The following is a 10948-nucleotide window of genomic DNA, read 5'->3' as shown; positions in this document are numbered from 1 at the left end:
CACACACACACACACTGTTTATTAGCGTAAGGAATAGGCCCATACATAAATGATAAGGGCTGAACTATACGGTATGACATATGAGAGAGAGAGAGAGAGAGAGAGAGAGAGAGAGAGAGAGAGAGAGAGAGAGAGAGAGAGAGAATCAGTGTGCCTTCTGCAGCTGTGGAGAAGGAAAGGAGGATGCAGGGGAGATGATGAAGAGGAGGAGGAGGAGGAGGAGAGAAAGGAATATGATGAATAACAATTAGAATAAAAAAGAAACGAATAAAACTGAGACAAAACAATAATAAACAGAAACAAAAAACAAAGATAAACAAGAAATAAAACAGGAGGAAAATGACTAAAAAAAAAACACTGAACATGGAAAATGATAAACAGTTGGAAAAATAAAAAGTATTATACACGTATAAAGGATTACACGTACCCACACACGCGCGCACACACAGACATACATACAGACAAAGACACAGACACACACACACACACAGACCTAAATTTCTTGCTGTATTAAATTACCACTTAATTAAGAGGAAACATATATTCCATAACGAGAAGGGATAGACATTAGAACCACCACCACCACCACCATCACAGGACGATAAGGCAAGACATTTCATTAAATTCACATCAACACATATTGACTTTTTTGGTGGTGTTTTTATTCCATGGCATGTTCATATCAGTTTGTTATTCAGTGGAGTCTCTCTCCCTCTCTCTCTCTCTCTCTCTCTCTCTCTCTCTCTCTCTCTCTCTCTCTCTCATAATTACAGTGAGATTTTATATATTATTTATAAATTCTCCTTCGTAACGCCAGACCACCTGCTGTTTTAACGTTGAGTTGAGAGAGAGAGAGAGAGAGAGAGAGAGAGAGAGAGAGAGAAAGAGAGAGAGAGAGAGAGAGTGGAGAAAGTATCGCGTTGAATGTCTCTCCCTCTCCCCTTCACACCAATTTTCTCTCTCTCTCTCTCTCTCTCTCTCTCTCTCTCTCTCTCTCTCTCTCTCTCTCTCTCTCTCTCTCTCTCTCAACTCAACTCAAAAAACTCTCTCTCTCTCTCTCTCTCAACTCAACTCAAAAAACAAAAAACACAACTCTCACTGAGCCTATCCACTTTTCCTGTGTTTCCATCTTTCCACTTGTCGCGCGCGCGCGTGTGTGTGTGTGTGTGTGTGTTCCAGACTTCTTGATATGTCTTTCTCCTTTAAATACATTATCATTCTATGTACCTGCACATTTCATCTAGAGAGAGAGAGAGAGAGAGAGAGAGAGAGAGAGAGAGAGAGAGAGAGAGAGAGAGAGAGAGAGAGAGAGAGAGAATGGCAGGCAGTATGATAATTTTATATAGAAACATAACAAGATAACACTAGAAACAATACCATATTAATAGATTTACTCTATTTAGAACAACCTCAACGTGCCCAAACACTAAGAAAGAGACGAAAGTTATTTATAGAAATAGAAGATTCTTTTGGCAAGGAACTGAGGTGAGAGGAAGAGCTCAAATCATGGAGAAAATACAAGAAATGAACTTGACCTTGAGGCTTCTGAGGGGTAAAGTCAGAGAGAGAGAGAGAGAGAGAGAGAGAGAGAGAGAGAGAGAGAGAGAAGTAGGTAGAACGTGACAAGGAATGTACATACACTTAAGCAAGGAGGATAGGGAGAATGTTATATTATAATTGTGACAAGGTGCTGAGTGAGATGAGAGCAGTTGAAGGCAATAATAAGAAAAAAAGAAGCTAAGTGTAAGGTTTCCGAGAGTCAGTGTATCAAAACTCAAGTAAAAAGAAAAAAAAATGTTTAACCAAGACAGAAAACATTTTTGGCAAGGAAAGTTGTGAGAGGACAGTTCATGGTGACGATAAGACAAAACAGCCTAACTATTAGGCTTCCCAGGGTCAAGGCCAGAGAGAGAGAGAGAGAGAGAGAGAGAGAGAGAGAGAGAGAGAGAGAGAGAGAGAGAGAGAGAGAGAGAGAGAGAGAGAGAGAAAGGTAGACAATATACCCAAACTCTAAAGAAGAAAGAAAAAAGAACCGTTTATCGAAATACAAGACACTTTTTGTAAGGAGCGTGGTGAGAAGAGAAGAGTCTATGACGACAATAAGATACATTATACTGATCACAAGGACTCCGAGGGTCAAGGCCAGAGAGACCAAGCAGAATATCACCAGGAATAGTGGCAGCTTTCTGAAACACTTCGTTGTCTCAATAGAACTACGAGTATGTTCACTTGCCGAGAGAAAAACCTCGCTGCCCACAAGGCTTCCGAGGGTCAAGGCCAGAGAGAGCGGGTAAAACAACAGCAAAGAGAGTGACCGCGTTCTGAATCACTTTGTTCTCTCATCGCAGCGATCACTGGCCACGGAAACTTAGTCGAATTCTCATGGGTATTTTTTTTTTTTTTATCATTGATGATACAGACTACTTGTTGACAGATCATTTGACTCATGAAAACATCCTTGAAGTCCACAACAGTTTTCATTAGACTCAGTGAAAATTAATCGAAGAGGAGTACAGGGGTGTTTAAGAACGCTGCTCCAGGAACATATTTAATGAAAGAGTAAGGACATATTGACAAAAAAAAAAAAAAAAAAAAAAAAAATAGAACTATCCAATGTTTAATTTCTCAAAAATCTGATAGGTAAGTTTAAAGTTATCAGACAAGGAGTGAATCAAAAAGTGTAATATGATAGGGAGAAAATACTAAGGGATGTAAACTTTCCCAGTCATGTGAAAAAAGAGAGTAAAAGAACAAATTAATGAAAAAAAAAAAAGAAAATTGTTGTAGATGTCGTTGGTTTGGCGTCACACATCACAAAGGATTTATTGACAAGATTTCCATTACTGCCTGGTGGTAAATACTGTGACAGTCGATGACGTGTATTCTAGCGAACAGAGTGTGTACTAATGCTTTCCACTTCAGAAACTAAATAGTCAGTGGAGACGTGGAGACAAATTCCCTTGGTTATACTTTTTTTTTTTTTTTTTTGCTAGATGTGGAGGTGGACACTAAAATAATACAGTCAGTAGAAAAGAAGAGAGAAATTGATTGGGTTATAACCCAGTCTCTTTTCGCCGCTGTTAGTGAGAATGGTGGTAGACAATGAAATTAAATAGTCAGTAGAGCTGTAGGCTACACCCCCAACTCGGACCATCACCAACTCGGCCCTGGTCTATACTAACTCGGACCACGATAACCATCTCGGACCACCAACTTGGACCATGTTTAAAAGTTAAATAATAATTCAGCAGCTCAAAATTGACTTATTTCACGATAAAATACAATTAAAATTATGCTCTAAAAACATGCAAAAGTCAGTAAAATACAATTAAAATTGTAGTCTAAAAACATGCAAAAGTCAGTTTAGAAAATAAAACTATAGAGTATTTCATGAAAAATCAAGTCATTACATATTCACAGCAATATGATGAGAGGCAGCTTTCAGTAAGCTTTTTGCTGTTCTAGTGCCCAGAGAAAATTCCTCCCAAAGCATGACTAGTCGTCCGTGTTTTGTATATTTATTTTTTTGGTGACGCCAACACCTTTCCATCATTTATAAACTTTACATGAAGCGTTACAAGTCTAGCCTGTGTGTGTAGTAGGGTTATTAAAGTATAGAAGTTCAGTTGGCCTTGACGTGCTTTCATATTAAGTCTGTAATGCCATCCTTCAACGTCATTGTTAGTTCTTACACTTCGATCAAATACACACCAAACTTTGGGAGGCCACATTTCTGACGTAATCCATGTACTGTTTATGTACTCTAAATAAGAGTGGTTGTGACCCAGCTGCTTTTCTACAGAATCTTATAAAAAGTCCTTCTATGTGATCATCAGGTACATACGGCAGAGAAAACAGCTGTCTTACAAATTTGTAGGTTTTGCTATCATGTGTGTAAGCAGACTGGAGGCCAAGAACTTGCGCCTTCCTCCAAACTGCTTCTCCCCAGTGAAATGCACAACCACGCATAACTACATGTGGGAAAACTTCTGGGATAGCACGCCAAATACTTTGTTCAAAATCAAGGATAACTTCTTTTACTTTTAATTGTCCATCTAAAATTTCTTTGAGTTTACTAAAAATTATCCTATAATCTTTACATCTCTTACCCGACATTAACACAAACAACAGAGGCGTTTGTTTTACGTTACCATCGCACTTCATAAATGCGTGAATACTAAAAAGCTGGGTAAAGGGTCGCCTCACTACTTTAAAAGTTCCATCAACATACCAGTTTCTTGCTTTAGCAAGTAACTGAAGCTGTTCTTGTGTTGCAAACAATAGGTGGCGTCTGTCCCCTATACTTATATCTGCTTTAAGAAATTTAGGTGGAATGTGCTCCTCACTAATACAAAAAGTTAGGTCACTGGGCTCAGCAGGTCTGTTAGCTCGCCGCTTCCTGTTTGCTTGGCGAGCTAGATTCACCGGTGCAGGTAGCGAGGCAGTAGGCTTTGTTGGATCAACGTGCTCAAGAAGCACTTCCTCCACGATTTCTAAAGCTGGGCGAAATACAGCATCCATTGCTTTGTCTTTAATTAACTTTGAAACCATGCTTGTAGTCAAAGGACATGCTTCCGGTGGGTGTGAATGTTCGTTGGCTCCTCTGATAAACACTCCGTTCACTTCCTTTACCATCATGTTACAGGTAACCTTTTTATTACGTACGCACTGCACAGCGCCAATGAACACCAACATTTGTTTTTCTTTTAAATGTGTATGAAAATCGTAGACTGTCCAGAAGTTTGTTTGCCCCTTTGTGAAGATGCACACATTTTTTCATACGTTATAATAGGTGGATGAGCCTCAGAGCAGTCCAAAGTGTCGTTGTCCAAGGTGTCTTCGTCTAGACAAGTTTCAGAATTTATATCATCCACTAACCGTGACTAACGCCTGGGTCGGAGTAGGTAGATGATCCTCAGGGCAGTCATGTACAGCGATGTCTTGTACAGAAGAGCAAGTTGTGCAGCTCCAATTCACGTCAAGACCCTCCCTTACAGCTCTTCTATAGTCCTCCCTTGAAATCCCAGCCTTACAGGTTCTGTGTTGCCACGATTTACATCCATCACACAACAATGCCTCCTGTAAAAAATCATATTCCGAGGTTCATGTCGATATTTTAGTGTACACTAGATATAATCAGTATTACAGAAAACTGTTCAACATAGTTACAATAAATTCAATTAATGATTAAATCCTGTAGTCTCACCTGTCGAGGACGCGCTACGTCTTTGCACACCAAACACTTGTCCATGATCAGACTGCCTTCTGCCGTGACTGCCTTCTGCCGTGTACAAGTGATATCTGGCCTGGACATCGTGTGAGTGAACGAAGAATCACACATGTGTGAAGCACTCTTCTCTGTGCGATAGTTTATGATGGTTTGAATCTGACAAGTGTGTGAAGCACTCTTCTCTGTCCGAGTTCAAGTTGGTTAGGCCGTGATCCCTTTAGGCCGAGAGTCTGTGCTGCCGTTCTTGACAATGGTCACACTGCAAAGCATGCTGGTTGAATCGTACACGTCGAGAGCAAACAACACGAGGAAATGTGGTAGGCATCCTGAGCGATGAGGTGTGAGGGAATAACGAATACGCAGAATTTGATTTCAACACATCAACTAAGTAAGCAAGACAGTGTTTTGAGACTTTCGAAATTATAGGTTTCGAATTTAGTAGTATTTTGAATTAACTAATTGAGACTGTTTCAAAATTAGTATGTAGGTTTCGTAATTGTAATTGCACTTGTACGGACACGGCAAGGTTTGCTGTGCGACACAGGTGTGAGAGGTGGCAGAACAGGAAATGTGATAATGGTGTATCTTGAGCTGATTAATGGGAGCGGTGAAACCCGGTATTTTCAATGACTGGGTTTCGTGCACTTCCTGCAGTACCTCATAAAACGATTAATATGTGTGTATGTACGCTACGGAACATAGTTTCCACAGCATATAGGTCTCTTCCACTGTATATAGGTCTCTTCCATTTATTATCTTTATTTTATGGAGGTATCGATCTCTCGATACATTATCAAGAGTATCAATAAAACTCATTAGCATGCAATCACGTCACACTTCTCGCCTCCACAGTAGTCCTCCAGCATCGACTGCACTATAAAAACTATAAAAAGGATCTCAGTATTACGGCCTAAACGACCCACGGCCTACAGAGTCGCGGCCTAAACGACTCTCGGCGTAAAGGGATCACGGCCTAAACGACTCTAGGCCTAGAGTGCTCACGGCCGAAACGACCTGCTCCCCTCTGTGCGATAGTTTATGATGGTTTGAATCTAACAAATGTAGTGATAATACACGTTCATACGTGAAGCCACGTGCAGCTTGTCGAGATTTTTTTCCCACGCTCAAATGAAGCGGTTACTGATTCGTGATTAAAGAGATAATTAGCTTATGTATTGCTTACATGTAGTTTACAGTGGAATTTTAATAATAATAATTTAATAATTACGGCTGCGCCAGTATTATGACAATTTGTTTTTTCCTCCCGAGTCGTAGGGTAATGAAGGCAAATGTAGGGTAATTTCAGTAAGTGTGTAGGGCGGAGACGTCTGTAGAGGTTGGCAACACTGCCCACAGTTTATGATGGTCCGAGTCGGCAAACATGGTGGTCCGACTTGGTATTTCAGAAAATGAGAATGGTCCGAGTTGGTCCACAAGATGGTCCGAGTTGCCTTTTCATAATGGGCCGAGATGGAAAAGGGCCGAGTTGGCCCTACCCCGAGCTGTAGAGAGAAACTGCGTTGGTTACATTTTTACTGCTGTTAGAGGTGGTGGTGGTGGTTATGGTGGTGGTGGTTGTGGTGGACAGTGAAATCCATTACGAGAGACTGATAATAATCTGGTTATAGTTATACTCGAGCAGCGGGTATTACCACCTGTGTTTATAGTGATATTCAGTGATACTCATAATATAATGTGATGCACTACGAAAGTCTGTGGCTGTAGTAAGGAGCCCACTGAGGGAATCCGTAAGTAAAGACCGAAACAATGTAAATAAATAGATACCTTATTCTTTTAATTTTGTACTGACCTATGTGTTAGGTTCATTTTAGCAAAGGAAACACTGATGATTACCATGAAGCAAACCTGAAATAAGATATACCATACAGTTCATATTGTATAGAGGCATCCATTAACACAGCTTGAACACTGCCATAACTTCTTTATTACAAGCGTTTGGACCTGTCAAAATCATTACAATAAATACATCTCAGTTTTTTTTTTCTCATAAGTCCCCAAGCATCATTAATAAGTAGATCAATATGAAAATTGAGAATGGATGTATGTAGAATTCACCATATGCTAAGTACAATTAAAATCAATCATATAACCAATCAACCACATTGATGTTCACTTATAATAATCATTAGAATTATAACTCACAACGGTAGCTCCAGCCGCATATGGATTGCCTCCATGAACTTTCCGAACCAGTAATTGGATTCAAACTGTAATACATGAAATATTCCCTGAGTAACTATCAATCTTAATAGCCGACCGCACAATCACATTAACACTGTCATCATAAAAGATCATCACTAATACAAACATTTTGTCGATGAACATCACAAATGTTTGAAGTGAACACCAGCTGATAAACCCCCACACAGTACTATTATAACCAAACATAGCCATACATACCAGCATAATACAATAATCCCAAGTATTGAATAAATGTTACATCCAGTGATCCATCACAACACACTTCAGGTAGGGGCGGACAGCAACTAACCCTGGCTGACAGTTCGTCGCCACCTCATCACCCTGCTGCCACCTCACCTCACCTCCCCACTGCCACGTCACAAAGACGTGCGGCTTGCGCACCTTGTACAGAGCTTAATCCTCGTCTACATAAATACACTGATACACGAACTAATTTAGAAATAAACAAATAAATAAAATTTATATTCAAATCATCATCAGACTGATGATACACATATATCAAGCTAACAAACACGTGCAATACACACAAACGGGTAGTTAGTTTCTCTCTCTCTCTCTCTCTCTCTCTCTCTCTCTCTCTCTCTCTCTCTCTCTCTCTCTCTCTCTCTCTCTTCACTTTCCATTCTTGCTCTCTCTTTCCAGTCTTATCTTCTCATTCTGGCCTTGCATTTTCTTCCCAGCTGTGTCTCCTGTTTCCAGCTTTGTCTCCTCTTTCCTGGGATAATCTTGTCTTTCCAGGGTCGTCTTGTATCCAGGGTTGTCTTCTTTCTTATCCTTGTCTATTCTCTCCAGCCTTAACTCCTCCTCCTTGCTTTATGTTCTACTTCATCATTGTATTCTCTTTCCAGCCATTTCCTCTCTTTCCTGTCGTGTCTTTCCTTCCTTCTCATGTCCTGTCTTTTTATCTTTCTCTTCTAGTTCCTGACTTGTCACCTCATTCCAGTCTCTCTTTCCAGCCATTTCTTCTCTCTCCAGTTGTGCCTTCTCTTTCTATCCTTCTCTTTCCTTCTCAGTATTCCCTTCTTTTTTTTTTTTCCTTACCTTCTTTTCTCTGTCTTTCCTGGCTTCTTTTTCCATTGTCTCCTCATTCCCTTGAAAGTCCATTCTCGTTTGCTATTTGTATATCTCAATGAACTTTTTTTTAATTTTTTCTGTCTAATGGTGCTCGTAAGCAGTCGGTTTCTTAATATATGATAAGGAAAACAAAAAGACGGAAAAACAGACAGAAAAACAAAAAAAAAAAAAAAAACAGGCAGAAAAAAACAAAACGAAAACACACACACACACACACACACACACACACACACACACACACACACACACACACACACACACACACACAGAGTAACAAAAATGGACACAGACACAAATAGACACAGAAAAACACATAGAGAGATACAGGACTACCTTAACTATATAAACACACACACACACACACACACACACACACACACACAGAGTAACAAAAATAGACACAGACACAAATAGACACAGAAAAACACATAGAGAGATACAGGACTACCTTAACTATATAAACACACACACACACACACACACACACACACACACACACACACACACACACACACACACACACACACACACACACACACTCACTCACATTCATACACACACATACACGCACACATTAACAAAGAAGGCTAACAGGACACTCAGAAATAAAAAAGAATACTGCAAATTGCAACGTAAGTTTGGGGCAAAATTGGTCAGTTTTAGGCAGCAACACCTGTGGTGGTGTGGTCAAAGCTGGTCTTTTCGTAGCCCATTATCTTTTCTGCACTGGAGCTACCTCTCTCTCTCTCTCTCTCTCTCTCTCTCTCTCTCTCTCTCTCTCTCTCTCTCTCTCTCTCTATCTATCTTTTCATCTATCTCTTTATTTCTGTCTATCTCTATCTACCTACCTATCTATCTACCTATCTATCAATCTATCTATCAATTAACCTCACACAAGTGCATTATTATTACTTTCCAGCTCGCCAGCACAGTACGTGTCTCTACATTCCCAGCATGTTGTGAAAGGCCACTAAAGGGGAAGGGGCGAGGTGGTAGCAACGTCTTTTCTCTGTGCTTATTCCCGTAGTGAGAAAAGTAGAGACAGACGATTTTACAGAGTCCTCGCTGAACACTGATGGATGAGCCTGGTCTTGTCAATACGTACTTTGTTTGATAGGAATGACTGGGTTAGGTTAGATTAATGTTGTTGCTGGTGTTGTTGTTGTTGTTGTTGTTGTTGTTGTTGTTGTTGTTGTTGTTAATGATGGAATTGTGGTGGTTTTAGTGGGCTGGTTGTTTCAGTTATGGTGGTGGTAATGGTAGTGAATAGTAGTAGTAGTAGTAGTAGTAGTAGTAGTAGTAGTAGTAATATTAATAGTAGTAGTAGTAGTAGTAATATTAATAGTAGTAGTAGTAGTAGTAGTAGTAATAATAGTAATAGTAGTAGTAGTAGTAGTAGTAGTAGTAGTAGTAGTAGTAGTCGCACCACGATCACCACCACCACCACCGCCACCACCAGTAAAAGCAGAAGTAACAGTAAAAGTCAGATCATATCAGGTTAACTTGTACCAATATTAAGTTGAGTCCCACGAGACCAAGATGGGAGAACAATATATGGTAAAGCGCAGTACAAGAAAGTCAATATTGTAAGGCACAGTACAGGGAGGGCAGTGTATCGTGAGGCGCATTACAAGACCAGTATATTGTGAGGCACATTACTAAGAGGAGCTGTGTATTATAAGGCACAGAACAAGAAAGGCAGTATATTGTAAGGCACAGTACAGGGAGGGCAGTGAGAGGCGAGGCGTAGTACTCACTGACGAGCGGTGTCTTCTCAGTGGGCGGCAGGGACTCTGATGGTCATGAGGAAGACAGTCATGGAGAGCAGCGCCGAGATGCCCTGAGTCACCTTCTCCCCGGATTCGCTCGGCACGTGGAACACCAAAAGGGCTGCAGAGAACAGAGGGAAGGTACATGTAGGTCAAGAGTGAAGCTGATGGAGATGTTTGAGTGGCATAAGGGAGATGGCAACCAGAGGAAAGGTGTATAAAGGTTAAAAGTGGTGATGATGGAGGTGTTCAAGTGCCATAAGGGATATAACAAGGTGACAAACAAAATATTCAGGGTTAGTAATCAGGAGAGGTAGGTTTTCTACAGGGACTGCCACTTGTAGGCCTCATCACTTCATGCACCAACCCATATTTTGTCGTGTTATGTTCCTGTGGTTCTGATGGAGGTGTGCAAGTGGCATAGGGGAGACAACACGGTGATGTAGACAAGATTCTATATGGTCAATAATCAGGATGGGGCTAGAAGATGCTATAATTTTGTCAAGGAGTGACGAGGCTGGACCAAATCTTGAAGGAATACATCAGCAGGAGACATTTCCTCGTCTGTTTGAGAACTATTCCTAGCTACCTAACTAAGAAATCAACAAATTCTAACAAGCTAATTGAGAAATGAACTAACTATAACAAGTTA

At 40.4% G+C, this 10948-nt stretch overlaps 2 long non-coding RNA genes across 3 annotated transcripts in view; both read right to left on the bottom strand.

The window, feature by feature from the left end:
- LOC135098609 (uncharacterized) overlaps positions 1-10948 on the bottom strand; it is an 82491-nt gene that overhangs the window by 30190 nt on the left and 41353 nt on the right. For both annotated transcript variants that reach the window (XR_010267168.1, XR_010267169.1), the window contains one exon: positions 10285-10417. This is a non-coding gene — a long non-coding RNA (uncharacterized LOC135098609). The remainder of the gene's footprint in view (positions 1-10284; positions 10418-10948) is intronic.
- LOC135098610 (uncharacterized) lies at positions 2622-7911 on the bottom strand. Its single transcript, XR_010267170.1, has 4 exons — positions 7394-7911; positions 7041-7096; positions 5207-6732; positions 2622-5079 (listed from the first exon to the last, which is right to left on the bottom strand). It is a non-coding gene; the product is annotated as an uncharacterized LOC135098610 (long non-coding RNA).

Source organism: Scylla paramamosain, unplaced genomic scaffold (genome assembly GCF_035594125.1).
Source record: "Scylla paramamosain isolate STU-SP2022 unplaced genomic scaffold, ASM3559412v1 Contig70, whole genome shotgun sequence".
In the NCBI taxonomy this organism is placed as follows: domain Eukaryota; kingdom Metazoa; phylum Arthropoda; class Malacostraca; order Decapoda; family Portunidae; genus Scylla; species Scylla paramamosain.
This window is presented reverse-complemented; position numbering and strand designations above follow the sequence as displayed.